Genomic DNA, 15,233 nt, shown 5'->3' with positions numbered 1-15,233 from the left:
TTATATAATTGTGATGAAATTAGCATGATGAGGCTGTTGAATCTTAAACCTTAAAAACCTCCTTGATAATGATGATGCCTTGGTATAAAAGAAGGCTTGATGAACTAAAAGAATGAGAATTAGAGGATCGGAGTGTTACTTTCCGACACCAGGATAGTAGAGGATCGGAGTGTCACGTTCTGACACCAGGAGAGTAGAGGATCGGAGTATCACGTTCCGACACCAAGATAGTAGAGGATCGGAGTCTCACGTTCCGACACCAGGATAGTAGAGGATCGGAGTGTCACGTTCCTACACCAGAATAGGAGAGGATCGGAGTGTCATGTTCCGATACCAGGATAGTAGGGGATCAGAGTGTCACGTCCCAACACCAGGATAGTAAAGAGAATGAATCTTGAATTATGCTAATATACTCAGGTTTAAAGAACCTAATTTCTAAATGAGTATGGTGTGGAGGCTTGAGTCCTCATTGATGTGCTTGGTGTTGTGGCCAATGGTTATAGTACTTGATGTTGTCACCTGTTAAGTATTTGTTTGGTTTTATGTTATTATTCGATATATATTGCTTTCTGTTTTGAGTTGGCCGATGATACCTACTCAGTACTTGTGCCTTATACTGACCCCCACTTGTATGTTTCTTTCTTTGTCATTTATGGAATGCAGCAAACGTACCATCAACTCAACTCAACCGCAACTCTAGTCAGACTTCAGCATAATCAGATTTCAGAGTGAGCTATTGTTCCTAGCTCGGACTGGAATCTCTCTCATTCATGTCTTGATGTCTTTGAAGTTCGGACATGGAAAATCTGTTTCTTATTTTAGCTTCCTAGATACTTTAGATTTAGTAATTTGAGGATAGATGTTCTTGTGGTGATGACTTCCAGATTTTGGGGATAGTAATTGATAAACTTTAGAAGTTATTTAATTGATTTCGTTAATGAGTTTTAAGTGTTCTGCATTATATTCTGTTTATTATGGTTTAAATGTTGGGGTTTAGATATGTTGGTTCGCTCACATAGTAGGATAGTGTGGGTGCCACTCGCGGCTCGTTTTGGGTTGTGACATTGTCCTAGTGTTCATTTATTATTTTAACTTTATCTATTGTAAATATGATAATTTCTAATTGTGATATTTGTTTCTTATTTATATTTTCCATTTCTTGATTTATTTTTTCACTTCCTTTTATCCATTCTGTAGGTTTTCGTTGTTTATTATTTACTCTTTTTGCTCCTATTTTGTTTCCGCATGGTGTAGTAAACCACCAGTGTGTTTTTGTTATTATATGTGGGTAGAATTTTATCAAAAAATGGCATTCCTAGTAACATATCTTTTGTTGTGAACTCAAAATTATAAATTTTTTCTATCGTTAATATCTTATCCCATATTTGTATTTTTATATTTTTTGCTTTGTATTTAATCATACTTCCTTCATTATTTAATCCTGTTAATACCATAGGTGTTTTTAATTTTTTCCATTTATCTTCTGGTACACAATTATATTTACATATATTCGCTTCTGCTCCTGTATCTATCATAGGGGTCTAATATATGTTGTGATATCCTTTTATAATAATTTTTTCAAGTATAAATATTTTCATTATTCATTTTGTTCTTTTTATAACTATTTTCTTATTTTGACAAGTTATTGTTAATTGTTCATTTTCTATATTGTATGGTTTAACTTTTTCGAACCATTTTATACCTTATGTAATATTATGATTTCCTTGGTATATTTTAAATGGTATTATTAAGTGTATTCCTCCTATAATTATTTCTTTTTCCATTGTTTCTTCATTTATGTTTACTATCTCACTAGATAATTCAGGGCATACGAGTCCTGTTTTTATAATTTCTTCTTCTAATACTAACTCTCTTGTTATGTAATTTTCTTCTTGTGCTGTATTTATCAAAAATTTATATTTTATTTGGTCCATTATTCTTGTTATGAAATAATGATATGGTGTTATTTCTTCCTTATCTAATAAGTTTTGTGGGATTTCATAGTTTCTTTTAGATGTACTCATTCTTGATGAGGTAGCTCTTGGTAACGTATTTGGTACACTTGAAGTACTTAATCTTTCTTTTACAATTTCTAAATCTTCTTCCATGTCAATTTCTTTATAGCTATAGTCATTATTGTCTATTACATTAATTATTTTTTCGAAAGGATTTTCTATCTTTATTTTATCAATTTTATTTTTTGCTGTTATTTTATGTTTTGTTGTTAATATATATAAGTATTTACATCTTGCTGTAAATATTTTACTGCCTGGTGCTAACCCTATTCCAGACATTTTCCAATATAATACTAATGATTTATGTATATTTCTGTCTGTTAATGCTACTGTATAATTGACACTTCTTATAAATTTAAATTTTTGGTATATTAAGTTTTCTTTTACTGCACTAATTACACTTTTTTCTATATGGTGTATGATTCTGTCATCTGCTAAGTATATTTCAATAGGTGTATCTATTCCTTCGCTAAAATAGGCTTTTACTAATATTTCTGTTCCTCCTAAATGTACATATTTTATAGGTGTTTTAGCTTTTATTTCTTGTATTTCTTTATTTATTATTTGTTTACTTATTATAGGTATATATGCTTTTCCTCTTGTATATTTACAATCTATAATATGTTCTTTCTGACTAACTACATAATATTCTTCCTTTTGTCTTTTAAACCAATTTCTCAAAGTAGATATTTTAAGTACTTTTTAAACACCTAAGTCTAATTCTTTTCCTTTTATTTGTCCAAAAATTGTATTATCAAATATAATTTTTTAGTCTGATAATTCCTCATTTTGATAATCTTCTTTAGATATTATTTTTATCTCATCTTTAGACATTATATTTTTTCATCTGTTTCATTATTATCTAGCTTAATATTTTCTTTTTCATTTTCAGTTTCTATATCTGATACTTCATATATACTATCGTTTTCACTTAATTCATAGTCTATGTATTCTATTTGCATATATTTGTCATTATCTATAATTACTTCTGCAATTTGCTTCCTTTTTGGCTCTTTGGGTAACTTACAGTCTCTAGCTAAATGTCCTATCTTTCCACAATTATAACAAGTACATTGGGATATTTTTCTTTTTGGTCTATATGGTCTTTTTATTTTATAGTTTTTTATATAATACTTTCGCCTTGGTTTCTAATATATATACTTGGTTTTAGTTTTTCTATAATCTTTATACCTTTTGGGATTTTGCTTTTTATTTGTACATCCAAACTATGGTGCTATTTTATTATTACAACAGGCTAAATTCTTGTTTTGTACTTTTTTCATTTTTAATTTTTCTTTTTGGTTTTCACATAGTTGTATGAACCATTGATGTAAAAATTTTATTCTAGCTCCTAAAGTATCTACTAATCCTTCATCATTCCAATCTTTAAATATTTTTGTGCTAAATGGTTCTGGTAATTTTTGTAAAATATTGTTGTCTTATTTCTTTTGCTTCACCTAAATTGTATTTTGCTTTGTAATAGTATTACTTAAATGCACAAGTGTATTCTTCTATATAACACATTTTACATATAGCTGATTTTATCATAAGTTGTCTCTTTTTGTATTGAAAGTGTTTTCAAATAGCAATCCATCGCGTCGGTAATAATACTTAGAGTATTTATTATTTTTTCTCTGTTTTGTTCTCTTATATCTGTGGTCATACCTCCAAATTCACTTCTTATTGCTGATTCATATATATCTAGTATATCTATATTTGTTGATGATGGAGATCCATCCATTTTCTTGTCAATTCTAAGTACTTCTAAACTTTCTAAGGGTAGATTTTCTATCCATAATCTTGTTGTTCCTACAAATGTTCTTTCTATAGACCTTGGTGTTTCTGTTGTTTTTATTTTATTATCTTTCAGTTGCTTAGATATATTTCCTATCCATAGTAATATCTCTTTATTTGTATCTGTAATAGAGTCTAGATCTAAGAAATTATATTGTTCGTTTATAAGTCTTGGTGTCCAATTTTTATTTAATCTACTACGTTAGTTCTATCTGATTGTTGATAACTTTCTGTATAATAAGTTGGTGATGTCGATCTAGGCCTAATTCTATGACTATTTCTGGGACTATTGTCTGGAGTTTTAACTCTTAACGTACTAGGTCGATTCATATCTCCTGTGTTTATTTTTAATTTTTTTGGTTTATTTACCGGTTCTAGAATTTATGTGTATGTCTCACTTATATCACTTATTTCTGATTTTTGGTCATTTATTGTATCTGATTTAATTTCGTATATTTCATTTATTTCAAGGTCTTGATTTAGTTTTTGTTCCATCTCTTTTATTTCATTAGTTAATTCTAGCTCTTTTTCTCTTTCTATCTGTTTCTCTTTTTGTTTAGTTTCATATAATAATTTCAACCTAGATAATTCTTTTTCTAATTCACTTATTCTTGTATTTTTTATTTCTTCTAAATGTTGTACTTCTTGTTTTGCTTGTATTTTTATTTTTCAATTTCTTTTGATTTGTCTATTTCTTCATTTTCTTTTGTTATTCTTATCATTGTTGTTAGACTATCTTCTAATTTTGCTGTTTCTTTTTCTAACATAAAATATAAATTATTTCCTATTTTTTTATATCTCCTTCCTAAATTTGAATATATTATTTTTATTATCATTCCGTCTTGATTTTCATATGTCCTTTGGTCTACTGCAAATTCTTCTTTGTTTATTATAATTTATGTGTTATGTCATGTTGTAATTTATATTCAAGGTGATCTATTTGTATTTCTAACATAAATATAGCTTTTCTTTGTGCTAATATCGAATTTTTACATACTCCTGCCAATATGTTTTCTATTAATCTTTCTTTCCTATGTTGTTGTTCATGTCCTTTTTCATCTATTTTTTCTATCAGTTGTTGCCTATATGTTTCTTTGTTCATACTGTTTTTTTAAATAACAAACATATTTGTATTCTGTTTTTGAAATTATATTTATCAAATAATTTGTCTCATCGTCACTTGTTTTAATAAGTTGTGATAGTTTATATTCTATGTATAAGGGTTTTAATTTTTTCAATATCTTTCTTACTTTTTTATCTATCTTGGTTTTTGTTATTTTAGTTTCTTTACTTATAGTATTATTCATTTATATTTTTCTATACAAAATTTTAAAAAGTTTACTTAATTTGTTTGGGTCTTTAATAAATTTTACCTTATAATTATTATTACTTCGTTTTTGCAAAAATTCAAACTTTTTTGGTTCAATCATTGATCCCTGAATATCTCTAGATCATCATATAAATCATACATGTCAAAATAAAATTCATCATAAAAATCATTTTGTATATCTAATTTAGTCCAACCTTGGGTTGTTACTTCTATTACTTCATATGTTACCAACATATCATAAATTTCTCTTTTTATATCTGTATTAAGATCTTTTAATATATAGAGTATTAATATTTTGTAATTAACATCATTATCTGTAACGACCTGTTTAGTCGTTTTGAGCAGTAGAATTGTGCTTGTTAATAACTGACTGTGTCGACGGATCACACAACGGACCGTCATGGTCACGACGGACCGTCGAGGGTCTTCGTGCCAAAACACATGAACTCTGATATTTGGGTACAGGGAATCAACTCACTGAACTTCGCGACGGAAGAGCAGCATGGACCGTCGTAGACACGACGGACCGTCACGAGCATCTTCGCTAAAATCGACTCTCTGAACTCTATGACGACCCTGCAGGATAGACCGTCGCAGGCACGAGTGGCCGTCACGATATGCGTAACCTTGACTGGGTTGGATTTCTGCTAAAGTTTTAAAAGGGTGTTTTGGACTATTTATGACAAACTATATGCAATTAGTGGGAAAGTTTAATAACTAATTTACTTGGGGGTTAAAGGAGTTACCTTAAAATAAATAATCGGTTACTTTTATCATCTTTGATACTTGAATTATATGATAATTAGGGTAAAAAGAAATGAGAAAGGGAGAACGAACGAGGGAGAGAAGAGAGAAACGAAGAGGAAAAGCAAAGGCATTGGGAAGTAGCTTGTTTGATCACGATTCTTCGGTGGAGGTAGGTTATGGTTTATGCTATTTTGTAGTAAACTCTAAATAGCTATTGATATGTATTGGGTGGTATTGTAAAGTCTTCTATATGCTTAATTGTTTTGTTGCATGTTGTGATTATGTAAATGGTGATGGATTATAATGATGATACTGTGGAATCTTAAAAACCTTAAATTCACTCTATTAACGATGATGCCTGATATAAAAGAAGGCTTGATGAACTAAACGAATGAGGTTAATGGATCGGGTGTCACGAACCGATACGTAGTATTAGGTGATCGGGTGTCACGAACCGACACGTAGTATTAGGGGATCGGGTGTCACGAACCGACATGTAGTAATATGGGATCGGAGTGTCACGTTCCGACACAAGAGGAATAAAGAGAATGAATCTGGAATTATGTAAATATAATTAAATTCAAAGAACCTATTGTCACGACTCAAAACCTGGCCGCGACTGGCACCCACACTTACCCTCTTATGTGAGCGAACCAACCAATCTAAACCTCAACATTTCAATGTAATATCAACATAAAGTAATGCGGAAGACTTAAACTCATTAATAAAAACCAATTCAATAACTATTATTTCCCAAAATCTGGAAGTCATCATCACACGAACATCTACTTCAAATTAGTAAATCTAAGAGTTTCTAAGAAGCTAAAAATACATAAAAGCTAGTCCATGCCGGAACTTCAAGGCATCAAGACATGAAGAGGAAGATCCAGTCCAAGCTAGAAGCATTAGCTCACCCTGATATCCGGAATAATGAAGACTGGCTAGAGTTACTGTTACGTCGAAGATGACGGCACGTTTGCTGCACTCCACACATAAACAAGAAGAAAACATAAAAGTAGGGGTCAGTACAAAACACGGGTACTGAGTAGATATCATCGGCCAACTCAAAATAGGAATCAATATATACCAAGTAATATCATAAAATCAACTATGATACTCAACATGTAGCAACAACAAGTACTATCTCATTAACAATTACCGTCAAGTTCACACATGAGGACTCAAGCCTCAATACCATACTCATTTGGGAATTAGATTCATTAGATTGAGTATATTAACATCTTTCAAGATTCATTATCTTTATTTCTCTTGTATCGGTACGTGACACTCCGCTCCCTCATATTCATTAATCCTCTTGTGTCGGTACGTGACACTCCGATCCCCTACTACTATGTGTCGAAATGTGACACTCCAATCCCCTAAATCTACGTGTCGGTTCGTAACACCTGATCCTCTAAATCTACGTGTCGGCTCGTGACACCCGATCCCCTAAATCTATGTGTCGGTTCGTGACACCCGATCCGCTAAATCTACGTGTTGGTTCGTGACACCCGATCCCCTAAATCTACGTGCCGGTTCGTGGCACCCGATCCCCTAAATCTACGTGTCGGTTCGTGACACCCGATCCCCTAATCTCATTCTATCAATTCATCAAGCCTTCTCCCTTACCAAGGCATCATCAATCTCATTAATTTAGTTAATCAAGCCTTCTCCCTTACCAAGGCATCATCATTAACAAGAGATTAGGTTTTTATCAAGATTTGGGATTCAATAGCTTCATCATGCTTAATATAATCACAATTATATAATCACGTTCATGCAAGCATACAATTAAGCACATAGCAGGGTTTACAATACTATCAATACATATCATTCGCTATTAAGATTTTACTACGAATATCATGAAAACCATAACCTACCTCCACCGAAGATTAGTGATCAAGCAAGCAATTTCCCAAGCTTTGTTTCTCTTCGTTTCTCTTCTTTCTCGTTCGACTTTCTCCTTCTTTCTCTTGTTCTTTCTATTTTCTTTATTCAAACCCTCTTTCTTTTACCCTAATTAGTATATAATTAAGAATAAAAGATGGCAATAATAACCCACTAATTAACTTAAGGTTACCACTTTTAACCCCCAAGTAATTAGACTTATTAGAATTAACCCACTAACTTTATAATTAAAGCAGGAATAGTCAAAAACGTCGCTTAAAACGTATAAAGAAATCCGACCTAGACTGGGATTGCGCAACCTGCGATGGCCCGTCGTTCCTGCTAAGGTCCGTCTTGCAGGTCGTCGCAAGGTCCAGAGAGTGGATTTCCACTGAAGGCTCTGTGACGGTCCGTCACACCTGTGACGGCCCGTCCTGCCATTTCGTTACGAAGTTCAAAGAGTCGATTTCAGTACCCAATTTTCAGATTTTCTAAGTGTTTTGAAACGAGATACCCTCGACGGTCCATCGTGGGGCCCATTGTCTTGCCAGTTTTTCCAAAATAAAAGTCTGCTTCTCAAAATGACTAAACAGGTCGTTACACCTCTTTTCCCAAATGAGTATGGTGTGGAGGCTTAAGTCCTCATGGGTGTGTATGGTATTGTTGTCAATGATTCTTGTACTTGTTGTTGCTACCAGTTAAGTGTTGTAGTGGATTTTATATTATTATTCGATATATATTGCTTTCTATTTTCAGTTGGCCGATGATATCTACTCAGTACTTGTTCCTTGTACTGACCCCTACTTGTATTTTCTTCTTTTTGTTAATTGTGGAGTGCATCAAACGTACCATCAACTTCAACTCGTCCGCAACTCTAGCAAGTTTTCAGCATATCGGAATTCAGGGTGAGCTACTGTTCCTAGCTCGGACTGGATTCTCTCCTTCGCGTCTTGATGTCTTGAAGTTCGGACATTGACCATCTGTTTTATTTACTTTAGCTTCTTAAATACTCTTAGATTTAGAAATTTGAGGATAGATGTTCTTGATGTTATGACTTCCAGATTTTGGGGATAGTAATTGATAAACTTTAGAAGTTATTAATTGATTTCCTTAATGAGTTTTATGTCTTCCGTATTATATTTTGTTCATTATGGTTGAAATGTTGGGGTTTAGATTTGTTGGTTCGCTCACATAGGAGAATAAGTGTGCGTGCCACTCGCGGCTCGTTTTGGGTCAGGACATTATAAAATAAATAGGAGTTCATTTTATTCATTTTTTCGCTAAAAATTTTATTCCTTCCAACCTCTTAATAGATTATACTTATTTATTATGTACTAATAATGGTTTAATAATCATCTTGTCTGGTAACTACTACAGTTTTCTTCTTTGATTAGTTACCCTAATAGTGCCTCAACTTTGTTTACTCCCCTAAACAGCCTTCTTGCCTATTGGTGTCAACCTTAGGATGACATAGTCTGGGCATACTTATTCGCAGAATATTTCTGTAGCAAACTTTCTAAAACTATAAATGCTGGACTTGTATGTTTACTATTACTTTCTTGTATGTAATTATTTTCTAATAGTTTATCTATATGTATTTTGAATTATTTTAAATAATCAAAGTTATATTTTAATGGTTTCTGTGTTATTATACTACTTTCATCTATTAGTTCAATTTTTAGTTTTGTCTTATGTTTTTCCCATCCATGTAATGGATCTTCGTTATATAGTTGTTCTAGTTGTTCATCTATTATTTTAACTTTATCTACTGTAAATATGATAATTTCTAATTGTGATATTTGTTTCTTATTTATATTTTCCATTTCTTGATTTATTTTTTCACTTCCTTTTATCTATTCTGTAGGTTTTCGTTGTTTATTATTTACTCTTTTTTCTACTATTTTGTTTTCGCATGGTGTAGTAAACCACCAGTGTGTTTTTGTTATTATATGTGGGTAGAATTTATCTAAAAATGGCATTCCTAGTAACATATCTTTTATTGTGAACTCAAAATTATAAATTTCTTTTATCGTTAATATCTTATCCCATATTTGTATTTTTATATTTTTTGCTTTGTATTTAATCAAACTTACTTCAATATTAAATCCTGTTACTACCATAGCTGTTTTTATTTTTTTCCATATATCTTTTGCTAGACAATTATATTTACATATATTCGCTTCTACTCTTGTATCAATCATAGGGGTATAATATCTGTTGTGATATCCTTCTATAATAATTTTTGCAAGTATAAATATTTTCATTATTCATTTTGTTATTTTTATAACTATTTTCTTATTTTGACAAGTTATTGTTAATTGTTCATTTTCTATATTGTATGGTTTATGTAACGATCCTCTAATTCGATTGATGAATTTTATCCATTTTTCGAAATTTAATCCTTTTAATAGTTTTTATATATAATTTATAACTTGTGAGAATGAGTATTATAATTCTTTTTATAAATATATTAAATTTATATAAAATTTATCAAATAATAAAACAAATAAATGGGATAAGCCCAAAAAGGATTTAAAAGGAGAAAAAAATTAATAAATAACAAAAAAATGGGGGCTACACCCAATTGAAAAAAAAAAGGGTTAAACATTCTGTTGGTTGTTCGTAGCAACAATAAATAAAAAAAAAGTAGCAAAAAAAATATGTTACGCAGTGCAAAAAAAAAAGAGGCAAGTTTGAATTGATGAAGATGAATCGATGGTTGAATCAGGTAATAATTTCTAGTTAATATTAAGGTATTTGATTATTAGTGTGTGCAATTACAATTATTATTATTACTTAAATGTTGGCTTTGAAAGAGGAAAATATCGAAAAAAATGAAATTGGAATGGAACAATAGAAGGAGGAAGTTATAATCTGATTTGTTGTTGATGAATGACAGCAGAATATTTGTCAAAGGGAAGTATGATTTGGTAAGATACAATATGTTAATAATCATTCAAATAATTATTATCAAATGTTAGCATAATAACTAGAAGGATAGGATGGAGAAAATGATTTTTTTTATTAACTTGTGCCCATTTGAGTGGTGAAAGTTTTGATTTTTCCATAACCGAAAAAGCTATGTTTATATTGGGTTTTTAGTGTTTCTCCTATTTAATCTTTTATTTTTATTGTGATTCAAGTTCTTATATATTAAAGTAGATAATTGAATATAAGGGTTAATTTATTATGTATGAATATTATTAGAATTATGATATGAGAGAAGTTGAAATATAATTCTAGACTCAAAATTTGACAATATGAGGGTGGACATGATAATTGACATAAAAAATTTGGAATTATATTCTAGGTTTGTGTAAGTTTTTTGTTCTAGGCTAGACCTAAGGTAATATGGGTGTTGTTAGTTTTGAAAACTTATTGGGATTGATTGCTCAAATAGATTGCATTGATTTGGAAGCTCAACGAAAAAGAGAAGGCTCAAGTTCTAGAGTCATTGTTCGAGTATTTGAGGCAAGTGGATTTCTAAATTCTTGTTAAGTGTATGAAATGCGTGTATGTCCTTGTGGTATATGTTGGGAGTAACGGGATTGGTGATGGGTTGACATGTCCACATTGGTTAATTCTAATGATGAAAAGAATGGGGATAACAAAAGGCAATGTGATTAATTGTTTATGTTTGTTGTGTTGACAAAGGGTTGAAGGCTTGTTGAATCATTGTTGATGTAACTTCATGTTTGTGTGGTTGTGAACTGTGCGATGTTATGAAAATGGTCATCTCCTCATTATATGTGTGAACTTGTCATCTGCATTATTCTGAGGCATTGGTTGTGGCAAGTGTTATGTTCATTGAGAAATAATGGGTACTTAAGAGGATGTACCATTTCGAGGGACGTATCTCGCACCGCGATGGATACTATATTTCGAGGGACGTATCGCGCGCTGCGATGGTCACTACTATCGAGGGTCGTGTCGTGCGCTGCGACAGATGCATGGACAGATATGTCCCCCATGGGTCCCAGACTGAGAGACAGCGGGAGTGTATCACTAGGTCAGACATGCATCATCATACTTAACATTGCATTCCATTGCATTGCACATACTTACCATTAGTAAAATTGATATCGTATTTTGCTGATTTTCTTATTGCCTTACTGCAGAACTTGTGATTGATCAATATGGAGCTTGTTATTACGGATAGGTAATTTGTTGAAATGATGTTGTTGAGGATATGTAATTTGTCTAAGTGTTGTTGTTGAGCTACGTGCTATGTAAACTTTGAGTTGTTAGGTTGGGTTAGATTTAACAACAGGTTGTAGTTGTGGTGGTTTGGTTGGGGTGGTAGGAGTACCCGTATTTTATCCTCTTAGCTTGTGTTTAGATGTTTTACTTGCTAGGTACCGTGTGGTTTGGTACTCAACCCTTGTTACTACAAATTTTTTTGTAGGTTACTAGCCCGGACTTTGTGATATTTCCCTTCTCCTTGTCTGAGGTTTCTTGGAGATTTGTCAGGTAGCTGTTTCCATCGCAGCAGACTTTCTTCTCCTTAATTATGATCTTGTTATACTCTAGAAACAATATCATATGAGACTTATATTCTCTTTTGATTCAATTATAATACTTTAGAGGCTTGTACACGAGACAACCAGGTTTTGGGGTATAATGTAAGTTGATAGTAAATTTTCCGCATTCTTATCGTAATAGTTGAGTTTTAGGCTTACTTGTCTTGGTGGGATAAGACGAGTGCCAGCACACCCATTTTTGGGTCGTGACAGTTTAACTTTTTCTAAAAATTTTATACCTAATGTAATATTATGATTTCCTTGGTATATTTTAAATGGTATTATTAAGGGTATTCCTCCTATAATTATTTCTTTTTCTGTTGTTTCTTCATTTATGTTACTATCTCACTAGGTAATCCAGGGCATATGTGTCCTGTTTTTATAATTTCTTCTTCTAATACTAACTCTCTTGTTATATAATTTTCTTCTTATCCTGTATTTATCAAAATTTTATATTTTCTTTGGTCCATTATTCCTATTATGAAATAATGATATGGTGTTATTTCTTCCCTATGTAATAAGTTTTATGGGATTTCATCGTTTCTTTTAGATGTACTCATTCTTGATGAGGTAGCTTTTGTTAACGTATTTGGTACACTTGAAGTACTTAATCTTTCTTTTACAATTTTTAAATCTTCTTCCATGTCAATTTCTTTATAGCTATAGTCATTATTGTCTATTACAGTAATTATTTTTTCGCAAAGATTTTCTATCTTTATTTTATAAATTTTGTTTTTTGCTGTTATTTTATGTTTTGTTGTTAATATATATAAGTTTTTACATCTTGCTGTAAATATTTTACTGCCTGGTGCTAACTCTATTCTAGACATTTTCCAATATAATACTAATGATTTATCTATATTTCTGTCTGTTAATGCTACCGTATAATTGACACTTATTATAAATTTAAATTTTTGGTATATTAAGTTTCCTTTTACTGCACTAATTACACTTTTTTCTGTAGGGTGTATGATTCTGTCATCTGCTAAGTATATTTCAATAGGCGTATCTATTCCTTCTCTAAAACAGGCTTTTATTAATATTTATGTTCCTCCTAAATGTACATATTTATAGGTGTTTTATCTTTTATATCTTGTATTTATGTATTTATTATTCGTTTACTTAGTATAGGTATATATGCCTTTCCTCTAGTATATTTACAATCTATAATATGTTCTTTTTTACTAACTACATAATATTCTTTCTTTTGTCTTTTAAACCAATACCTATACTAAGTAAAGGAGTAATAAATAAACAAATACAAGATATAAAAGCTAAAACACCTACAAAATATGTACATTTAGGAGGAACAGAAATATTAATAAAAGCCTGTTTTAGAGAAGGAATAGATACGCCTATTGAAATATACTTAGCAGATGAAAGAATCATACACCCTATAAAAAAAGTGTAATTAGTGCAATAAAAGGAAACTTAATATACCATAAATTTAAATTTATAATAAGTGTCAATTATACGGTAGCATTAACAGACAGAAATATAGATAAATCATTAGTATTATATTTGAAAATGTCTGAAATAGAGTTAGCACCAGGCAGTAAAATATTTACAGCAAGATGTAAAGACTTATATATATTAACAACAAAACATAAAATAACAGCAAAAAATAAAATTGATAAAATAAAGATAGAAAAAATCCTTTCAAAAAAATAATTACTATAATAGACAATAATAACTATTGCTATAAAGAAATTGACATGGAAGAAGATTAAGAAATTGTAAAAGAAAGATTAAGTACTTCAAGTGTACCAAATACGTCAACAAGAGCTACCTCATCAAGAATGAGTACTGTTACGACCCAAAACGAGCCGCGGGTGGCACCCACACTTATCCTACTATGTGAGAGAACCAACCAATCTAAACCCCAACATTCTAACCATAATTAAAAGAATATAATGCGAAAGACTTAAAACACATTAATATAACCAATAAATAACTTCTAAAATTTAATACTTATTATTCCCAAAATCTGGAAGTCATCACCACAAGAACATTCTATCCTCAAATTACTAAATCTAAGAGTATCTAGGAAGCTAAAATAAGTAAACAGATGGTCCATGTCCGAACTTCAAGGACATCAAGACATGAATGAGAGAGAATCCAGTAGGAGCTAGTAATAATAGCTCACCCTGAAATCTGACGTGATGAAGACTGGCTAGAGTTGAGGACGAGTTGAAGTCGATGGCACGTTTACTGCACTCCACAAATAACAAAGAAGAAAATTACAAGTAGGGGTCAGTACAAGGCACAAGTACTATGTAGGTATCATCGGCAACTAAAAATAGAAAGCAATATATATCAGATAATAACATAAATCGACAACCATACTCAATTGGGAAATAGGTTCTTTAAATTTGAGTATATTAACATAATATAAGATTCATTCTCTTTATCATCCTGGTTTCGGAACGTGACACTCCGATTCCCTAAAGATTCATTCTCTTTATTATCCTGGTTTCAGAACGTGACACTCCGATCCCCTACTACTACGTGTCGGTTCGTGACACACGATCCCTTAATTCCTGGTGTCAGTACGTGACACTCCGATCCCCTAATTCTACGTGTCGGTTCGTGACACCCGATCCCCTAATCTCATTTTTTTAGTTCATCAAGCCTTCTTTTACCTTCTTTTATACCAAGGTATCATCATTAACAAAGTGGATCGTGTTTCTTGAACTGACACCAGAAATTAAGGGATCGTGTGTCACGAACCGACACGTAGTAGTAGGGGATCGGAGTGTCACGTTCCGACACCAGAATAATAAAGAGAATGAATCTCTAGGGGATCGGAGTGTCACATCCCGACACCAGGATAGTAAAAAGAATGAATCTTGAATGATGTTAATATACTCAATTTAATGAACCTATTTCCCAAATGAGTATTGTATGAAGTCTTGAGTCCTCATGAGTGTACTTGGCGTT

This window comes from Solanum lycopersicum, chromosome 6 (genome assembly GCF_036512215.1).
Source record: "Solanum lycopersicum chromosome 6, SLM_r2.1".
Lineage (NCBI taxonomy): Eukaryota > Viridiplantae > Streptophyta > Magnoliopsida > Solanales > Solanaceae > Solanum > Solanum lycopersicum.
This window is presented reverse-complemented; position numbering follows the sequence as displayed.